This window comes from Pygoscelis adeliae, unplaced genomic scaffold, assembly GCF_000699105.1.
Source record: "Pygoscelis adeliae isolate BGI_AS28 unplaced genomic scaffold, ASM69910v1 Scaffold8, whole genome shotgun sequence".
In the NCBI taxonomy this organism is placed as follows: Eukaryota; Metazoa; Chordata; class Aves; order Sphenisciformes; family Spheniscidae; genus Pygoscelis; species Pygoscelis adeliae.
The window spans coordinates 1,612,597-1,613,277 of record NW_008825260.1 but is presented as its reverse complement, the minus strand read 5'-3'; positions in this window follow the sequence as shown (position 1 = coordinate 1,613,277).

The following is a 681-nucleotide window of genomic DNA, read 5'->3' as shown; positions in this document are numbered from 1 at the left end:
GCTGAAGCCCGGTGAGCCCGCGCTGCTGCCACGGCCTCGGTTCCCCCTCGTACCGGCACTACTTCGTTTGACTTAACCATTGCTTCGTTTGACTTAACCATTGCTTTTCCCCACTGTGCACTTTGCAGCCGCTTTTAAATGATTTTTTTTTTTCCCCCAGATGATTTCTATTTCAGCCAATATATAAATACCAGCCAGTTTTAAATAAAGGAGAATTCAAACACTCTCTGCTCAGTTCCTCGCATCATGGTTTGGGGGCTTGCTTTTTTTTTTTTTTGTCCAGGAACAGGTATTGACAGCAGGTCAACTCATGTCTTAGAGGGATTTTCTTTTAATTGAAAGCTCAAATTAAGTAAATGGTCCCACCACAAAAACTGCGCTCTATGCACAGAAGCAAGTGCTTCAGTTTTGAGGTGGTGACGCTCCGTTGCACGTATGTAAAACCGTGGTTGAGCTGTGAGAAACCACAGATGGCAATTCTATAGTAGGGCACCACGGTTTAAAAGGTCGGGATCGAGGCCGGGCGTTTGCGTGGGATCCACGGCTCTTTGATGTGTAAACCTGAAGCAACGATATTAGTTTGGAAGGGAATCCCGGTGTATAAAGAGCTCTCGCAGGCGCAGGGCCTTGCCACCTTGCGCGGGGCAAGCGAAGATGACTCCAGACTTCAGCAAAGTTAGG